Below are 20,953 nucleotides of genomic sequence, written 5' to 3' on the forward strand. Positions count from 1 at the left end.
TCCAAGTTCTGTCTTAGATCTTTCAGATATTTTTGTAACAAATTAATAGTTCTTGGTTAAACTCTGAAGTGTTTCTGCTGTTTCCACAACACAATGTAGCACATTGTCTGATTTATAATAGGCTACATCAATCATCGCATGAGTAGACTTCCACTTGTGAAATGGGACTTCTCCTTACTCTCCCCCCTCTTCCTTGTGCCCCAAATCTGCTCTGGAGGGTACCCCCCAACCCTGTGGAACAGATCTGGGGGAATGCAGGAAAACTCCCACCCTGAATATTGAACACAGATTAGATATCAATTTATACAAACAGAAGCCTACATAAATCTACTTTTGTTTATTCTAAATTCAGCCTTCTTTTTCTCTCCATACCACTTCTTACCAATAACATGAGCACACTTGCTGAAGGATTCTCACAAATGAACACTGCTCAGTTTCCCCCTAATGACACCAGATGGTGAGTCAAGTACCCAAGAAAAACAACATGCTTCAAAAAAATTATCCTTGCCCTGCCTCTCTCCCCAACAACAACAAACAGCTTGCACAGTCAGAATGTTTATGAACATTCCATGACATCACAACAGGTCAGCAAATGCATATTGGAAGCCAAGGTGTTCTATTCAATTTACAAAAGCTAGAGCTCTGATCTCTTGGTTTCTATGATTATAAGACGTATTAGACTACAAGACTATTTGTTGTTTTTGCTGCAGGAAATTATTCCAGAAATACTCATTTTCAGTACTTAAAAGCTTGTTTCTTATTTCTAATCCATAATTGTTAGTGTCTAATTTTTAGGTATTGCTTCATGTACCATAGTCTTTTAACCCTAACTAGCTAATTGTTCTCTTGAATTACCCATCCACCCCAAATATCTTTGTAGTCACATCCTCAATCAGTCTTCTTTTTAAAATTAAATTAGAAAAGTTCCTGTAATCACATGGGGAAAGGTGAAAGGAACTCTACCTTTTGAGTTTAGGAGAAAGAAGAAGAGTGGAAGAGAATATCTTTAATCTCCAGATAACTGTGAGATTATATTAGGTGAGGCATTTTTAGGGTGCTTCCAGATGGAGGGCTTCTATCTATTCTAGCAATCAGAAGGCACTGTGCAACTCTTCCATCTTTTTATCCTTAGTGCTTTTTCTTTGTTAAGAAAAAAGACAGAAGAAGTGGTGAGAAAAAATGGGAGGTTCATCAGTAGATGACAATAATGTCTGGACACAGACACACACCTCGGTAAACTTCCATGAATGGGGTATGTTAATGGTGCCATAAAAGCCTCACCTGGAAGCAGCTTTAATCAAGATAGAAAATCCATATGTGTACAATGCACTGGTAAGGCCACATTTAGATTCTTGTATCCCATTTTGGTCTGGAATAATAAATATAAGCTGTAAAAGGTGCAAAGAAGAGTAACTAAAATTCTCGTTATGATCAGTTTAGTTGCTCTTCTTTGCACCTTTTGCTCCTTGAAGTCATCCTGTTTAAAATAAAACTGCATACAAGAATCCAAAGGCAGCCTCACCAATGCCTTGTACACATGTGGTTTTCTATCCTAACTTAGAAAGGACCAGGAATCCAATTTGTCCTCTTTGCAACCCTACTTGAGAGCTCATGGTAATCTTGTGAACAACCAGTTTCCCAAGATCTTTTTCCTCCATAGTTTTCAGCGGATGAGCCCCCAGTTGATGAAAATTGTACATGACCTTACACTTTTTTGCTACTGTATTTCATTCAGTTTCTTTTCCTCCAGTTCATGAGATCATCTGATCCATACTGCATAATTTCCTGGTCCTTCACTGCAGTCACAATGCCGCCTAGTTCTCTGCAGATTTCATCAACCCATTTCCCTCCCCCAGAATAGTATTACTGAATATAACAGACCCAAAGACTGATCCCCGAGAGACTCAACTGATGATTTCTTTGGTACTAGAAAGTTTGACTTTCAGCAAAACCTTTTTAAACATGGTTTGAGTAGTAATTTCTGTTGTGTTACCAAATACCTTAGTAAAATCCAAGTGGGTGCAATCCAGTACATTTCCTTTTTCTAGGAACCCCATTCCAGGAGGAGGAGGAGGGGGAGATCTGTTTGATACTACCTACTTTCAGAAGCCTATACATTTCTCCTGTTATTTTCTGATTATTTGTTCCTTTCACATTTGTTAAAGGAACAAATAATTACTTGCCACTGGACTCATGTATGACTGTACTACCGCTTTTTCATCTGGGGAGTTGCTGTTTGATTTTATTTATCTTTTTAATCATTAGAAGACAACATGTCAGATTTTCCATAGAGGGTTGAGCTTCCTCATACTCTGGTGAATGCTGAAGATTTGTCTAAGGGTCTCCATTTTCTGCCACTGCAGGCAAGACACAGGGGCCCAGCCCCTTTTTGCCTCTCCGTAGCATCCACCTAGACCACAGAAAAATTATGACCTGTGGCTGTGGGCACAACTTCCATGTGGGACGGCATTAAAATAAGGCCCAACCTAGACGTTATGGAATGTCAGTGCATCCTGACTTCAAATATGTTTACTTGGAGCTGGAAGTAACTCCCATTCAATTCCCAGTCATTCCATTTTGGAGTAAGGTATTCAGCTATGATGCTGCATCACAGATGGTACACTCAAAGAAAAATGTTTTGTGGGTGCTACTCCTTTAATTTAATTTATAATGAACTCATTAAGTACCTGCTGCTGGTGGTGGTTGTTCCCTCTCTCATAATACTAAAACCGAGGTTCATCCCATAAAGCTGATTGGTGGGAGATTCAGGACAGAAACTTCTTCACACAATGCATAGTTAAGCTATGGAAATCACTACCACAAGTTGTGGTGATCGCCACCAACTTGGATGGCTTTAAAAGGAGATTAGAGAAATTCATGGAGGATAAGGCTATCAACGGCTACTAACCATGATGGCTGTACGGTACCTCCAGTATCAGAGGCAGTGTGCTTATGTACACCAGTTGCTGGGGAATGTAAGTGGGAGGGTGCTATTTTACTCATGAACTACTTGTGGGTTTCCCACAGGCAGCTAGTTGGCCACTGTATGAACAGAATGCTGGACTAGATGGACCCTTGGTCTGATCCAGCAGGGCTCGTCTTGCATTTGGTGAGTCCCCTGTGGGAAAATAGAATGGCAGCATGCTTCTCATCCAGAATTCATGGGCCATGTTTCCATGACAACAGAAGGAGAAGTGAATGTAGGAGTACTGGATTTTTTTAAGGAATCAGATTTGCTGCACTTTGGTCCATGCAGGGCTCCACGAGCAGGTTGTTCGCACCAGTAAAAATTGCTTCACAGAACATACTTCCTGATGGGGGTGGGGTTTGGAGTGAACGTCATCTGACTGGCAGGGGCTGCTGAACCAATAAGAGAGGCTTCCCCCCTCCTTCCCTTTCTCTTTTCCCCTGAAAGTCCAGATGCACCTGCATTTGAGCACAATGAGAGTTACTTCTGAGTAGACACACATATGCTTGTGCTGGAAAGGGGGGGGCAAGAACACAAAGATAGGAAACCAGCCCCCATTTTAACCCACAGGATCTCTATAAGGAAGGGTCGAAGTAATTACTTCCTAAGGCAATAAACGAAACAAAGGAGAATTGGCACTTTACTGCACTTGGGGAATTGGGCTTTAAACTAGAGCTGTGCAGGGACACCCCAATCCGACTCGGAAGCTGCTTCGTGGCTTCCAAGACGGGCCCAATCCAGCTCGGGCAGATTCAGGGGCCCCTGACCCAAATCGGCCCCGAACCCAAAGCGGGTCCCCCCCGATGCCCCCACGCACCCCCCCAGCTCCTTACCTGGGCTGCCGCCTCCTCTGCCGCTGCTGCCTTCTCTGTTGCGCTGCTGCCGCTGTCACCTTCTCCACTGCCCGCTGCTGCTGTCTTTGCGCCGTCTTCACTGCCACCGCCTCCTGAGGCCTGGACACTCGGCGACTCTTCCAGGGAGTCGCCATTTTTAAAATGGCAACCTCCTAGAAGTTCCAGGAAGTTGCCATTTTAAAAATGGTGACTCCCTGCAAGGAGAGTCACTGCATGTCCAGGCCTCAGGAGATGGCACCAGCGGTGAAAGCGGGAGAAGCCCACTCCCTCCGCCCCCTGAGGCCTGGATGTGCAGCGGCTCTTTTTGCAGGGAGTCACCATTTTTAAAATGGCAACTTCCTGGAACTTCCAGGAGGCTGCCATTTTAAAAATGGCGACTCCCTGGGAGAAGAGTCGCTGTGCGTCCAGGCCTCAGGAGGCAACGTGGCGGTGGCAGCGGTAGCGGTGCAGCAGTGGTGGCAGCAAGGAGAAGGTGGCTCAAGTAAGGACCTGGAGGAGTGGGGGGGGCAAAGTGCACCAAGCCCCCGACCCACTCCGGACCACTTCGTGCCCCCTCCACTTCACCTCAGAAGGGGCACAAAGTGGCCCGAAGCAGCCCGCTTTGACTCGGGGTTCTGGCCGAAGCAGTGCACAGCCCTACTTTAAACTGTGCCATGTCAACTGAGGGGGGTCCCTGTAAGTTCTGATGTGGGCATTCAGAGGACAAGCCTCATTGACCACAAGGGGAGCTACTGCTGAGGAGACGCTAATTGGTTTGTTGCAGGAAAGAGCAGTAAACACAAAAGACAGAAACCAGCCCCCATTTGAACCTGCAGAATTTCTATTCAACCAAAAAAGGAGATTCGGAGCCTAGAGATCATGCTTTACCGCACTTAGGGAATTGGGATTTAAACTGTACCATGTCAATTGAGGGGGTACTCCGTAAGTTCTGATGTGGGCATTCAGAGGGTAAGCCTCATTCAGCACAATGGGAGTCAGTTCTGAAGAAACACTAATTGGTTTGTGCAGGGATGGGAAACACACAGGAAACACCCCTTGACCAGGGTCACGGTGAAAGGCATACCCCTGGGCAGGGCTAGCATACCCGAGGTCAATACAGGGGTTGGCGCACACAGTGACTATACCGAGGAGAACCCGACTTAAGGAAAAGAATCGGACTTTAAGCAGCCTCAGGAAATCTGGTTTTTCCCTGATAAGCTCCGGGGTGCCTGCTGGATGGCCATGACGTCATGTATCCCTAATGGCCTCAACATACAGCCAGCTCAGAGTAAATTGCTGGTGGAAGCCCCCCCATGAAGAAATCTGTCATCATACATACCCACATGGTCACAGCTACACATTCATGGAGGGATTGGCATAGGACTCAAGCCCTGTTCCCAAGACAATGTTGCAGTCAAAATGCACCTTTTTGAGCACTGAAATCTAAAGTTGATGTCTAGCATGATCTAATGTATAGAATTCTAATCAACACTGTGGATTTAATTTCCTTGAATATCTAAAGCATTGGATCCTTTTCACTAGAAATATGAAAAATCAGGGCCACATCGCCCATTAGATTGTAGGTGCAATCCTAAGATGATTTAAGTATAAACTTAAAAACAGAACATAGGAATGTGACTAGCACATGTTTGCAACATGTTTATCAAACAGATCAGGGAGACAGGATTGGCTGCTAATCCCTGTTAAATTTACATCCGGGTTTGCTGCCATCTAATGTGAAAAACAACCCTCAGATATGTAATATTTCCTGCCCAAAATGAAGCCACTAATTGCATAGCAGTTTTATTTCATTTTCCACCAAGCATCCCAGAGCATGGCAGTGTGTTCACAAAGACAAGGCTTGGGAAATTTTGAGCCAAGACTTGGTTGTTGGATTTGTGCCGATTCTAATGTGCATCTTCTACCTCTCGGTCTTTCTCTGATGGTGTGTGTGTGTGTGTGTGTGTGTGTGTGTGTGTATTTCACAAGATCTTGGATACTCCATCACTGTAGTGCATTCTCTGTGTTTTCAGACAGGTGTCAGCCTCTTTCCTTTACATGCTACAGCTTGAACCAGCAGCTTTGATCATGTGTGTAAGCAAAGCCGTTAAGTACCAGAAACAATGTTGTAGAGCTAAACAGTCTGAGAAATACAATGTAGAGCTAGAGACAAGGGAAAAGAAACAGGTTTGGACAGATTAACTGTTGACCAGAAGTTCCCCCCTCCCCACCAAACCCCCCCTTTTGTTTTGTTTTACAATGTTAAAAGAACGTTTAAATAAAAACGGAGCTCATTTCTGCCAATACCTCTGTATCTCCTGGATCAAGACAAGTTCTGGAATACAAATAACTTCATATTATGATCACATCTGTTCTTGAGGCCTGCAGGAATCTCTCATAATAGCCTGTTCTCAATCACAAAGTTGCACACACACACAAAATATGTCTAGGTATGTGCATTGCAGAGCTGAAGCTCCTGTTTTCATACAGTGGGACATATATTCCCAGCTTGCTAAACCGTAGTTTAGCACTCTTTTATGTTTTCAATGGTAGATGAAGATGTGGCAAATTCAACCCAACCTTCATAAAATCAAGTCAAGTTTATTTATAGATCCTTATAGATTTATAGATCTAGACAGGGCTCAATCGCATGGATCTTTCCTATAGTACCAGCACCATCCTAGGAACTGTTCACCAATAAGTGGTTCAAATGTGGTTAGGAAAACATCTAAAAAATACTGTAGTTTTGTCAAGCTGCAATAGATACATCATAGATGACCAGAACAATTTAGGTCATTACCCAGAGGAATAAACAATATCTTCAGTTTGCAGACATATACATATGCAACATTATAGATTTCATATGGTTTCTCAGAAGTTTGAAAGCCATTTTCAGGTTTTTTTGTATTATATGTAAAAACAGTATACATTTCAAAATGGAAGTGGAATTTTTGCACAACAGTCCAACGTCTTCATGAAATATTAATGGAGAGGCAGTGTGGTGTAGTGGTTAGAGTGTTGGACTAGGATTGGGGAGACTTGGGTTGAAATCTCCATGCCACCCTTGAAGGTAATGAGTAGTGTAATTTGACTCCATGAAATTAATTAATGAATTAATTAAAAGGCATTTATTCCAAGACATTTCTATGCCGGAATACAGTGCTGGGTCATTTTGCCCCACCTAGCATAGTGCTCATTCAGTAGAATTAACATTTGCATGCCAGTTTTTGTCTTCTATCAAAATTCAAGGGCCAAAACCTGCCTTTGTTTGCAAGCTGGAGAAACCAAGCCCTTCTCATGTGCTCTTCCATGCACCATGTGCAAGGTAATCCATTAGCAACCTATCTGACTGTGTTGCAATCTTCAGCTTCTTTGATCTCACTGAAAGGGAGATTCTAAATTTTGAATGCATTTATTTATAAATCTGTGCACTTCACTTTTGAAATTCAACAAGAGCACTCCGAAGAACTTAGCAACAAACCATTCCAACAATCATTGAAAACCACAGTTACACTGGCCCAAGCACTAAAAACATGAAAGGTGCTAAAAGTCAGTACAACCACAGCATATAAACCCAAGGAGAAACCATCTAGCTAGTAGCAGCAAAGGCTTTGGAGAAAAGAAAAGAAAAAGTTTTAACCCATTATACTAGAAATGATCTAGGAAAGAAGCCAATCCAATCTCCCATGAAGGGGAGTTCTAGGAAGTGGGTGCCACAACAGGAAAAAAAAACTAGCCTGGCTGGGGCATGGTGAAAATTACATAATAAGAATAATGAATTATTCTGGCTTAACTGAAAGGTGTGGTGCAGAGTTCCTGGGCCTCATACCTGTGCCTCTGGCTACAGTGTTTATGTTTCAGCCAGCTGCCCTTCATAGAGGGCTAGCTAATGCAGTTTCATGTCCCGGGTCTTTGGCTCCTCCATCTAAGCCACAACTGCCAAGGAATCAATCATTACCAACTCTCGATGGCCTGATAGTTAACAGGCCGAACTGAAGCCAAACTGGTTGTTAATTGCGGTAACGACTGATTTCCAGCGGTTGCTTCACAGAGGCCATGGTGCTCAGCAATTTACCCTGTGTTGAAATCAGCAGGCAAGGCAGTGATAACCGGCAATAAAGGGAGGTTCACAAGCCATTAGCAAACGGTCTCTCTCTCCCAGTTGGGTGTCACTTTATGTGGACCCACAAACTGATGCCTTAAAGATGAAAGATGAATCCCTGTGTATTTGATTGCTTTACTGTGGATTGTTAAAAGTGACCAGAGGAGTAAATAAGCCCTCTCCTTGGGCTCCCCTGTCTATCCCCAGAACCTCCTAACATAAATCATTTCCACATGCGATTCTGTCCAAAGTTAAAATAAGTCTATCAGATAACTTTCCATCTCTGATGCTAGGAAAGTATTGGCCTGGGCATTTGGATGGGAGACCATTTGGGAACTCCATGGATGCTGCTTTGACTTTTTATCCATATATGTCAAAGTTTATGTATATATATTTTTCTAGAAAGCTGTCTTTTCATACATTTCACGTGCATCAATTTAAACTGATATATTCAAATCAGGTAGTTAGATTTTTTTTCTTCCTTTTTCTTTCCATGGCTTTGGGTTTTTTTGAAATTTACAATTAAACAATAATTAAAAAGACCTAACAGCAGCAATGAACTATGACTGCCTGCATATGCAGATATGATTTGTCACTTGGAGAGATTTACTAGCTCCAGAGTAAGATGGGCTTTGTCACCACAGAATGTCCTAAGAGCTGCTTCCAATGCAAGTCTTCGCAGTTGCATTCCTGTGAAAAATGGTTGCATGGGTAGAGGCAGTCCTAGTTCAGCTCCCAGCATGGTGGGGCAAATGCCAGGGGTCCATGAACTCCAGAGGGCCCATTGTGACTGACACCAATCTCCCCTTTTAATGGGGGGGGAGGTGGATCCAGGGCTATCCCCATGGAAGATCCCTCCAGCCTATTTTGGGGATCCCCCCACACCACAACTCATCTCATTCAGCAGGTTCTCCTGACTCTGTGTAGCATTTTCAGGGGGCTGGACAGGCTGCCATGGAGAGAAGGGGGTGGGGAAGTCCATTTCCATGAGCACAGTTGATCCAGCACTGGGCCAGGTGGCCATAGTCACTAACTTCATTGTCCTCACTGTCTCTGGCCCCACCCCTGACATGTGACCTAGAGGCACTGAGGATAAGGAATATGATGGTGGTGGCAGGAACAGCATCTGTGGCTTCTTCAGTCAGTGCTTTTCCTTACAGTGTTGGGTTGAGGGAGTACTGGGCAGCTGGAGCTGGTGGCAGCACCACTGGCCATCCCAGACTGTCTCTCTGGAGTCACCACAGAGGTGGTGTGCAGGCACCAGAGGGCACCTGGTCCAGGGTCCTGCCAAACCTGGCACCAGCTTTGAGCAGACTCTAGGATCACTATTTCCCACCCCTGACACAGGGCTGGCCCAAGATAGTTTGCTGTCTGAGGCAAAGGACAAGATGGCCTCCTCTTTTCATGCCCAGAGACTGATGAATAGACTAGCAGCTGAATCTTATTTTGACACTAGCTATGGGACATTGTCCTCCTGAGGACAGCAGGCTAGCTTAGGGGGCATATGGCATTTTATTTACATGACCTACATTGCTCTGTCCTCCAACAGCTCTCCACCACTCCTGACTCCCCCAGCATCTGCCGCCTGAGGTGGCTGTCACACTCTCCCTAATGGGAGGGCCAGCCCTGGGCTGGCATGTGATCAGTTGAGTTCCCTTCTGCATCCATGCCCCACCCTTGATTCCACTGGCAGGCTGCTCATGGCCGCGGTGACTTAGTGGTTAAGACGCTGAACTGCAGACCGGAAGGTCGGCAGGACAGCAGTTCAAGACCCGAGTGCCATGTGACGGAGTGAGCTCCCGTCTTCAGTCCCAGCTCCTGCCAATCTAGCAGTTCGAAAGCAAGAAATTGCAAGTAGATAAATAGGTACCGCTTTGGTGGGAAAGGTAACAGCGTTCCGTGCACCTCGGTGTTCAGTCATGCTGGCCACATGACCACGGAAGCGTCTTTGGACAGCGCTGGCTCTTCGGCTTAGAAATGGAGATGAGCACCACATCCTAGAGTCGGACACAACTGGTTGGGGACACCTTTACCTTTACCTTTTTATGGTGAGTTAACTAAACAAATGGCAGCCTATCATTTTGTCTGGTGAAATGGTTAAGTCATTTTGAGCTACAGACACACATTTCTGCATGGACCAGAGTGAAGAAGTGGTAGTTCTCTCCCTTCCAAAATCCAAGGAAGGCCACAAATCTCCCTCTTTGTGTTGAACTCAGCTCAAAGATGGAATATGTTCCTCACCCAACGTTTTCTGTTTCAAACAGGTTGTTTATGGACAACACTTACCAAGGCTGGACTAGGTTGGGGTGGGGAGTTGCAAAGGCTGCAATCCTAAACCCACTTACCTGGGAGTAAGCCCCACTGAACTCAATGGGAGCTCCTTCTGAGTAGACATGCATAGGATTGCATTGTAAGGGATTGCATCCTGATTCTGAGATCTGATATAAAAGGAGACTCCAACCAAGACCACAAATACAAGGCTATGGACACAAGGTGCTTCCAGATTAGGCTTTTAACATGCCATCACCCTTCCCCATTCACTAAAGCTTCTGGGGGTTCATAACCCTCTTGTGTTTTCCCACCACCTCTTCTGTATTATCCCTTGCCACAGAAAATCTGTAAAAGAGAAAAAGAAGTAGCTGACCAGTGCCTTCTAATTAGTAGTACTAGGAGCCCTCTGTCTGAAAGCACCCCTACTCTGAATAGAAGTTGTATTCCCAGTTATATTCCATCCTCATTTACTCCTAAGTCCTGTTTTCATAGATGAGGCCATGAAAATGGATTGAAAGGCTGGGAGAGATCAATTTAAAAAAAATATTTACCGGTTTTGATTGTGTGAGCAAAATGGCAGAGAGTGTGTGTGAGGAGTAAGTAATTGTGTGAGCCCAAGCACACACACTAAAAGCCTTTTCTGGATAACAAAACATGGATTTCATTCTTAGTACTATGTTCCTACTAGTAGTTTCAGTACAGTAGGAATATAGGTAATTGCCCACTGCCAAGTCAACCCACTGGTCCACCTAGCTCACTGACTGGCAGCAGCTGTCCAGGGTTTCAGATGGGGTCTTTCCAAACCCTATCTGCAGATGCTGGGACCTTCTGTATGCAAAGCATGGTCTCTACCACTGAGCTATAGTCCTTGCCCTTGTGTAGATTCAATGTTGGCAATGCCGGCTCCAGGCTTTGGAAGGCCCTTGGGCAAGACACCCTCAATGGGACCCCTCTCCCAGTGAGGTTACCTTCTCACTGGCATTGTCACCAGCTCATCCTCTTTCTCATCATTGCCACTGCTTGCTTGACAGGCAGAGAGCCAGTAAGCAAATAAGCAGTGGCATCTACTCTTCCTCCTCACTACTGCTATTGTCTGGGCCAGTGCAAGATGCAGGTGGATAAGGAGGTTGCAGTGGTGAAGAGGAGGAACAACTCCAAGGGCTCCTTTCAGTGAGCAACTACTGGGGTGATGTCCCTTGGAAGGTGCCTGACTATGCTTACCCTTGCCACCAGCCATGCATGTGGGGGCATGTAAAAGAAGGATAGCCTTCCCTCAGGCAGGAAGATAGCCATGCTGCTGTTTGACAGCTTGGCTGGGGGGCAGGAGAGTCACTCACAAACACCTTGGATGAGCACTGCAGTTTTGCACACAGCCACTCTCCCCCCACTCAAGTAAAAATGCCTGAATGGCAGAGCAACACATGAAAGTATGTGGGTGTGCAAAGAAGTAGCCATGCTGCTCTTCAAATATTTTTTGAAAACTAATATTGGACGATCACCCCAATATGGTAATACATTGAGGGAGTGCCCAGACATCAAGGACACTTTAAAAATGGAAAGGGGTTGAATAAGTGTGGGAGGAGGGAAGCAAAATAAATGGTGCAGAGAATAGGGAATGGAGTTGTGTCACCATCATAGATGACATCATATATAGCCAATACAGGGAGTGGATCAAGTTTTAGCCATATTTTGAGTAGACCCACTGAAATCAGTGGGACTTAAGTCAGTCCTGGCTAACTTAAGTCCCAATGATTTCAATGGATCTACTTTAAGTGTGACGAAATCTGGATCCAGCCCATAGTTTGTAACCCTTCTGAAACCACGTTCCATGCAGCAATCGCAATAGCAATTGGTGCACTAACTGGAGTGGGGGAGAAACAAAATCACTTTTTCCAACACAAAATATAGAATCCCTGTAACCAAAGTGCAATGCAGAGGAAAAACATCTAGACTCTCTACGTAACAAATAGGTAGGAATTGTAAATCCGTTGTGCTAGAAACCGATTGTCTGAAAAGGGCCTGTCCCCTACTTCCTCTAACTTCATTTTAGCCTTTGTCATGATGAAAAGAGGGCGCAATTCATGCTAAGTAATTAGATAATGATGGCCTGGCACTTTTAATTTACACTGGAAGCACTAAGAAATGTTAGCAAAGTGGCTGTGAAAACACCAGCATGTTCCACATCCCCCCACCAGTCAAACCGCATGCTTGGAACACCTCCTGCTGCTACCCTAGATGCTGCAGGAAAATCCCAATCCATATCAGGACACCTTTGCCTTGAAGGAACTAAGAGGGAGTGAGAAACAGGCTGGAGAGGGGCAAGGAGAGAGAGTAAGTGTAAAAATAAACCAGGCTAGGAAATGGGGAAAGCAAAAGGCCGAGTGAAAGATGACATACCACACATTCATTCATTCATTCATTCATTTATATCATTTGTATCCCACCCTATATCATTAAGATCTCAGGGCGGCATACAGATAAATTCAATTTAAAAAATATAACATTTGGGACAAGCAGTTTCAAATCCGCATTGTCTGGCCCCATTTCTGCCATTTGGGGTGATGTCACAACTAGGGATGGGTGAGAATTTAGTTTCAGTTCAAGTTTTATAAGGATTTACCAACATTTGCAACATTCTTCATGGTTGGGGCCAAAAGAATTCAAGATTTTAAAATGGAGAAACTGCAACTGACCGATTCTTCCATCCAGGCCCAGGCCTTTGAGCACTTAGCTCTTAGTCTGGGTTTGAATCCCAGTGTATTCAGCCATGTTAGTGCTTAATTGGGATTGCCACCTCTTTTGTCTGATGGGCTCCTCATCTTTAACAGCTCTATGGCAGACAGGTACAACATGGTCCTCTCCATTCTGGGGATAGCTGTGCCTATTGAATTTGGCTGGTGCAGAATTTCACTTCAGTCCATTTTTCATCAGAATTTACCGAAATTCGCAAAGCTCTTCCTATTTGGGAGAGAAAGAACTTCAGATTTTAAAAATTCGAATGCTGGAGAAAGATAAACAGGGATTTTCACATCCCTAGTCACAACCTTCCCATCATGCGTTCCCCAGCATTCCAAAGAGGCAGCCTCCAAGCACCTCATCAATACAAACCCATTCACTTCACTTGTGCCAGGAGAGACCCTCAAGGACAGGGATGAAAATGACTTGCCTTGGGTCACAGAGTGAGGAATCAAACCCAAGCTTGGGTTCACCCATTGGGCCATCCCTTCTCCCAACGATCTAGCTTTTTCCTATACTGCTGTTCTCACAAGGATATCGGGAGGTGCACAAGGATTGGCCCAACTGCACAAGCAGTCCAAGCCACCATTTGGGGTGGCGCTATTTTGGAAGACCCTAATAAAAGTGTGCAGTCACAGCATCCCTTCCAATGTTACAAAGGACACTGGGCGTGGGACTCTTGGACTGAGTGGTGTAACTCAGCAGTTGACAAACTGGTGATGTCCAGATGTTTTGCACTTCAACTCCCATGATCACTTACCATTGGCCATGCTGTCTTGCACTACTGGGAGTTGTAGTCCATCTGGAGGACACGAGATTGCTTACCCCTGGTGTAACTACTTAGCTGTGAGAGATTGATGTCTTGGGCTAGGGCTGGCAAGGGCTTCAGAGAAGCTGTGTAGAAACTGAGGCTGATGATGGGAAATCTCAATGTGAGGAAGAGGAATTACATCTATGTCATCACAGAGGCAATCTCTGTGTTAGTTTTCATAGGTTGTGCACCAATTTGGAAACGCAAATCGCTTAGAAACATTAGGAGCAGGGCCTTTATTGCGGCAGCTCCAAGCCTGTAGAATGCCCTTCCAATTGAGGTCTGGCATGCACCTACACTACTTTGTCTTCAGCATTTGCTGAAGACTTTTCAGGCAAGCATTTCCAGACTGATGAATAAACTCCAGACAATGTTTTATTGATCTATTTGCTTTTACTGTAACTTTATTTTGTATTTTAATTTATTGTACACTGCTCCAATACCTCTTGATGTGGAGCAGTTTATACATTCTATAATAAATTAATAAATTTGAAACCAAGCTGGCTGTTTTTCTCTAGGCTTCTTATGAAGAACAAAGGGCATAATGCCTGCCATCCATCCCTATATTGCACTAGAGATGTGCAGACATTAGTTGGCCAGCTAAAGAATCATTACTTTGATTGAAGAGTCAAGTATTTCCATTCAGATTATGTGTCTGCGTTGGTAAACCTTGGCATGATGAACCCAGCTACACTTTCAGAACCATCGTTTTAATGGTGGTGGTGAAGAGAGTCTGTGGCAAGAACCAATGTGGAGGTTCCATCCTGACAGGTGCTCAGAGCACAATAACAGCTGGGAATATTCAGCAGCTGGCAGTCCTGGGCCAAGGGTTTGCAAGCTGAGCCAGTTTGATCTAGAGTAATGGAAGGAGGGAATTAATACGGGATCCTCCTGCTGGGATTTTTACAGAGTCCCTTCTTAGCTATAAATCCATTTAAAAGGAGGGGGGTCTTCAGAGAATCCAGCAGAAATTATCAGCAAACCCCAGGACCTCCCTACCTCCTTTGCCCTCTCCCCCCCTCAATTGGAACTGCTCTCAAACAAATGAAATGTGTGTAATTAATGGGCCAGGGGGCTGGACAGGTCCCACATGAAAGCGCTTCCTGGACTTCTCCTTCATTTGCATGGCATCAGAAGCTGTTCAGAAGGTGTGACTTTTCCCACGGGGGAGCCCTCTGCTCCACGGCATAATAAAGGCAGCACTTTGTAACTAGAATTAATTAAAGGAGTGGGGAGGGCCAATGGAGCGGGAGGAGGGCACCAGGCACGGAGGGAAAAGGTTGGAAAGCTGAGCCGTGTGCAATACATACGCATTCTGGGCCCATGCTGGAGATTGTCTCAGTAGCCTCCATCTTTGCCGTGTGGCACCAACATCATGACCAGTTCCATTCTGTTGAGTTCCCACTGAGCAGCATCCAGGCCTGGGAATAGTACTTGAGGTTTGACCTTGCTTTTCATTCTGTCTTACAAAGAGTTCTGTGTAATTGAGATGCTTGCATACTCCTGCACCCCAGCAGAAGTAAATGGAACTGCACATCTTTGTTTGCTTTGAGCTGTATGGCAGTGATCATTTTAATGAGGGCCAAAGTTCCATGAAGGGAACTAGACAAGATCTTTTCCCTCAGAGGGAAAGGAACCTTCAAAGAATCAGGAGTCTTTCAAAAGGAGACTTTGCTATAAGAAACCAAAGAAATTTCAAACATTGCCAGGGTCTTCAGGCACCTTGAACACTAGCAAATTTGGATGAATAATAAATATAATAATAATATTTGTGCATATAATATAATATAATAATTATTTAATATAATAAATTAGTCTTTGAGGTGCAAGAAGACTCTTTGATGTTTTTGCTGCAACATACTAACATATCTACCCCTCTAAAAATTCAACTGACTAGTATATGCAAATTAATTAAAGTCATTACACATCTGAATTAGAGTTCTCTTCATAAAAATGTGATCCCCCCTATACATTTATAAAATCTAGAGCGACTTTTGAATATGTACCAGCTTCTGCAGAGAACATTGCTGTTTATTAAGTCACTATTAAGGAAGGTGTGGGCAAATGGATAGGTAAAGCCTATACCAAGCTAGCTAAGCATTGCCATTACACTGAGGGCACATCCTAAACTATGGAGTGGTCACTCTTACTCATGTTAGTGGTTATGAGGCAGGGCAGGGGGGATACACTGAGACATTTATACCAGATTACAGCTGCAATCCTGGAAATGTATAGGATTTCTTGATAATGTACCTAAAACAAATGTTTGTGAGTGGTGGCTACCCCAAATGGAAAATTACCCCAGATAATTGTATGAACCTGGACAGCCTGATGCAGGCTTTTTTTCCCTATTCCAGAAACTCACAGAACATAATGGTCGTGTGTTTCCCTTATTTCCAAATATTGCTCAACTCATCATTTGATCCAGAAATCGTAGCATCCTCCATACAAGTACTAGTGTTAGAATTGTACAAGCGATTTTGCAATCATAAAGGGAACATAAACAAATATGTGGCGGGGGGAGAGAAGGGGTCTCAGTAAAGTTTTGTAGCAATGGCCACAGTCTAGTCAGCTTTAGCTAATACTGATTGTACTGTGGGTTTCGGCTATAATATAATGACAGAGTTCTGCTAATGTTGTAGCCCTTTTCATCCAAGAAGCACTTTGCAAGGAGGCTATTAATTATGCCTAACAAATGACCATATCCACCCACACTGTGGGTTTCAGACACAAGAAAGGCACAAAGCAAAGTGTGAAAAGATGATCAATGTTGTTTTCCCACACAGTACTATCCATAATGAGACACAGAGATACTTGGGATTCCAGTGGCTGAATGTGGGAAGGAAGACCTAACTGGTTTCCCCCTGTACAAAGCAGAAGTGATCTGAGTGCAGAAACCTTGGTTTTAAATGGTCACTTGGCTTCAACACCCTGAAATCCACAATTCTCTGTCCCCATCCCAGTTTCTACCAACACTATAATTCATGTGGACTCATGGTGGCGAATGTAGTGTCAGAACATCAGGACTGTCAGATCAAATTGCAGGAATGTTCTCACTGCATTGGCATGGAAAACTAAGCCAACAGGAACAGTTGGGCCAAAGATCCAAACCATCTCCAGTGGTGTTTACAGCATCTTCACATGCAGACTTTAAAAAGTAAGTGACCCTTCTTACCTACCCTCTCCCCAATCGCCCTTTAGAGAGGAAAATATTTATATGAGAGGGCCTTCTCTGCAGTGGCCCCACACCTTTGGAACAAGCTGCCATCGGAGGTCCACCATGCTCCATCACTGCAGACTTTTAAGAAGGCCTTGAAAACATTATTTTACTTTGGTCTTCTCTGATATGACTGCTATTGTTGTTGTTACTGCTGTTAACATTGTTGCTGGTTTTATTGTTGGCTTTTGTTGTTTTTATTGTTTTTATGTTTTTATCACTTCTAATACTTTAACTTTTAAGTTTTTATGTATTTTATTGCTGTAAGCCACCTTGGGAGGGCTTCTGCCCTGAAAGGCGGCCAAGAAATATTTTTAAATACATAAAATTTAAAAATATAGATTCTCCCACAGAACACTCTTCCAAATGGCAGTACATCACATCTTCAAAGCATGTTGCAGATATCAAGAGCACTTTGCTCCCTTGAGTGCCCTGCTTATGCTGGGGCGAGGAGAGAACAGGGCAATATTTCACTTAGTACCAGGGGGATGAACTAACGGTCATCAGAATGGCTGCAAAGGCTGGGTTTAGATGAACAGCTGAGGTAGTAAAGGCATTTGTGTGATTTGATGCTGTGCAATAATACTTGGGACAGTGATCACTCTTTTTAATGTACCACCAAGTAACATCCACACAGCAAGATTGAAACTCACCATCTCCTACCTGTATTTCAGAAGGTGGTGATCTGTGCAGAGTCAGCATCGTGGGCAGCTGCTCCCAATAGGGAGCCCACAGCCGATCACAGGAGCCTCCTTGCCCTGCTACTGCTGCTCCTTTCTCTTTCTGCCTGTTCTTCATCTGCCCTCACCAAACACGCAAGCAGCACAAGGAGCAGTAACCTCCACACATCTTGCCCTCTAGCTCTGGCAGGTGATGTGGCTTGGGCCCAGGGGAGATGACATGCAAACAGTCAGTGGTAATGGTGTCAAGGCCATTGTGGCTGCCACATTCAGGGTGGTGGTACCACTGAGAGCATCTTGCCCAAGGGCACCAGATCCAAAACTAGCACTAGACTCGTGGCTGTAACAAGCTCGTGGTTAATCAAAGGCTCACTGCAGCCAGAAAACTTAAGCCTATGGAAGCGTCACTTCTTCAGTTAGTGTCTGAGCTCTTCAACAGATCCTACAGAAAAAGAAATAAAAGAAAACAAATGGAACTCTAGCTGCCATTATCTACACCTGAGTTTTAGCCCATACATACAGCATCTTAGAATTGCTGGCTGACTTTTAAAATGTCTATACTTTTCCTGATGTCTCTGTTGGCCACTTTTAGTAGAACTCAGCATAGTTTCGCCACTGTAGAAAATGATAGCATGAGCAGAGTACAAGCAAATAAAATAATGTCTGCTTGTGGGGCTGCTTCTCCACCCCGCAAACTTTGCAGGAGAGCTAGTGCAGCACAGTGGCTAGGAGAACGAGCTGGGAAGTCTCAGTTCAAATTGCACCTTGGCTATGAACCAAGTAGGTGGCTTTAGGCAAGGCACTGTCTTTCAGTGTTCTTCCCCTTGATCTGTAATATTGGGACCATAACACTGACCTGTCTTGCACTATTGTCTTAAGAATTAATGAGATAATGGAATTAAATAGTAAGTAGTGAGGTCACAAGTTCCCTAAGAGCAACTGGTCATTGTACAAGGTAGAGGAGGAGAGAAACTGAACTGTCTGAATGGAGTGGCCAATAGGAGGTGCTTGCTCCAGACAGCAATCTGGGTTTATTCTTGAATGTAGTCCAGGAAAAAGGGTCTAGAATTTCTGAAAGGAGGTGCAGATAGTCAAAGAGGCCAGTTTTGTTGGGGACTTGAAACAAGATGGTGAAGAATCTTTTTTCAGGCACCTGGGTTTGTCCTCCTTATGAAGCTTTAATAAAGACATTGTTAGTAACAGTGCACTGTAGATAATTTCAAGTGATTATCATAAGCAAACAAGATGTCTCTGGCATCTTTAAAACAGCCTTCCCCAACCTGGCGCCCCACAGATGTGCTGGACTGCAACTCCCATCATCCCCCAGCCAGCATGGCTATTGAGGGATGCTAGTTCGCCATGCAATGGCCATGCTGGTGGGCGGTGGCAGCGATGGAAGTTTCAACCCAACATATCTCAAGGGCACCAGGTTGGGGAGGGATGCATGAGGATGGGCAAACCCCCCCATACACACACACACAGACACACACACATATGCTATATGTTCAGAACCCATTCAAGTAGCATAAGTATCCGTGCACAAGTGAAGGGGAGGGTATGGTGGGTAAAAATTGCAACTGAATTAAGTGGAGACAGGAGGACATTGAAAAGGGGAGAAAGGGACCTTCAAACATAACTGGAACAGAATGTGCTGAATTAAATGACTCTCCAGCAGGGCCGGCCCTATCATTAGGAAGGGTGTGAGGCAGTTGCCTCAAGCGGCAGCTGCTGAGAGGCAGCAGCAAGGTGTTCAAAGAGAGGACTGAATGCCTCGCAGCCTACTCTACACCTCCTAAGTTAGCCTGCTGCCTTCAAGCTCAGTGGAGAATGTTGCCCCATCATTAGTGTTGAAGACAGATTAATCTGCCAGTTCAGTCAGCTGTTGTACATGGAATGGGAGGGTGTACCATCTTGTCCTTCACCTCAGGCAACAAGATGTCTTGGACCAGCCCTACTCTCCAGTCTTTTCCTTGTCCATCAGTGATTTAAGCCTACAATAGGCTCCCCCTGCCCTGAAATGCACATCACAGGTCAGCCCTGAAATCTGCCAGCACTCTGTGCCCTGGATTCCTAGGGTCCTGACAATTCAGTCCAGTAGAATTCCTGTGCAGACTCCCAAGAACTCACAAATCAGTACCTTGGAGCCCAGCATGTCTCACCTGGAAGCTGAAAATCAACCTGTTCTTTGTGTACACAGAGCAGTTTCCCTACCAGGCCAGCTTCATATTCACATGACCTCCATATTTCAGTACCAAGGCCTGGAAAGTCTACATCTTACATTTGAAACAGAGAAACCCAACTAATAGCATAATCCTATTTACTCAGAAGTAAGCTCCATTCTATTCATTGAGACTTACTCCCAGGTAAGTGGGTATATAGAATTGCAGCCTAAGTAGACCATGGGAAAAGAATGATAATTCCAAGTCCTTCAGTCCAGTTCTCTCTGAAAAACAAAGTGGAAGAATACATGCAGTTAATTATACTGACAAACATTATGCATGTTCACATCTTCTGGGAAATTCACCTGCTCCTCACTAAAAAAAATCAGGGAGTTCATTACTAAGAACCCTGCTACATCAAATCAAAGACCCAACTAGTCCAGCCTCCCAGTATTCTCCCACTAGTACTGTCTCCAGGTTTTTGAGGGGCCTCAGACAAGACACCCTCAATGGGCCTTCACTGCCATTGTCATCAGCTGCTATTGCTTCTCATCCTCTTTCCCTTTATTGCTACTATTTGCTTGCTTGACAGGCAGAGATCCATTGAGCAAGCAGACAGTGGCATCTACTTCTCCTTTTCACTTTCACCATTGCCTGGCCAGAGTGAGAGGCAGGGGAACGAACTAGTTGCAATGGTGAAGAGGAGGGGCAACTCCAGGGGGCTCTTCTCAGTGGGCCCCTGCTGGGGTGTGAGCCCCCAGTAGGTGCCCAACCATGCCTACCCTTGATGCCAGCCCAGTAACTGGTATTCAGTGGCATGCTACCTCTGCACTATGCATCATAATAGCCACCAGCAGACCTACCCTCTATTAATTTGTCTAATTCCCTTTCAAAGACATCTAAGCTAGTAGCCATTACATCTTATGGCAGTGAGTTCTGTAATTATGCAGGGATGCTGCATAATTAAGGGGTGCTTCTAGATGAGGCTTTTATTATGCAAATTGCCCTGCCTCATCCACAGAATTTTATTGGAGGGAGGTGTCCAGACAGCATCTTCCATTTGTAACCCTCCCATGTTTTCCAACCACTTCTTCTGTCTTTATTCTTACCACAAAAAAATAGTAAATAAATAAATCATTAAGGAGGGGTAGCTACACAATGTCTTTTGATTAGTAT

Source organism: Heloderma suspectum, chromosome 3 (assembly GCF_057233095.1).
Source record: "Heloderma suspectum isolate Gila_16-S chromosome 3, 16-S_ref, whole genome shotgun sequence".
NCBI classification, from domain to species: Eukaryota; Metazoa; Chordata; class Lepidosauria; order Squamata; family Helodermatidae; genus Heloderma; species Heloderma suspectum.